The sequence below is a fragment of the Rhincodon typus genome, chromosome 2, assembly GCF_021869965.1.
Source record: "Rhincodon typus isolate 14 chromosome 2, sRhiTyp1.1, whole genome shotgun sequence".
Taxonomy (NCBI): Eukaryota; Metazoa; Chordata; class Chondrichthyes; order Orectolobiformes; family Rhincodontidae; genus Rhincodon; species Rhincodon typus.
In genome coordinates, this window is record NC_063333.1 from 141435274 (window position 1) to 141435627 (window position 354).

A 354-nucleotide genomic window follows, 5' to 3' on the forward strand; every position below is an offset into this window, starting at 1 on the left:
TGCTGCTTGGCCTGCTGTGTTCATCCAGCCCTGCACCTTGTTGTCTCAGCGTAGATGAGTTGGGCCAAAGGATCTGTTTCCATGCTGTATGACCCGATGACATCTGCCAATGGGAAAGAGATTCTCATGACCTGTTCTATCTACACATCTCATAATTTTGTATGCCTCAATATGAACTCACACCATACCCCGCACCCCCCCGCCACCCTCCTCTGCTCCAAGGAAATCAAATCCAGCCTTTCTAGATTTCCTCATAACTGAGACTTTCTATCCCAAGCAACATCCTGGTGAATCTCCTCTACACCCTCAATCATGTCGTTCTGGTAGTTTGGCAACCAGAACTGCACACAGTAT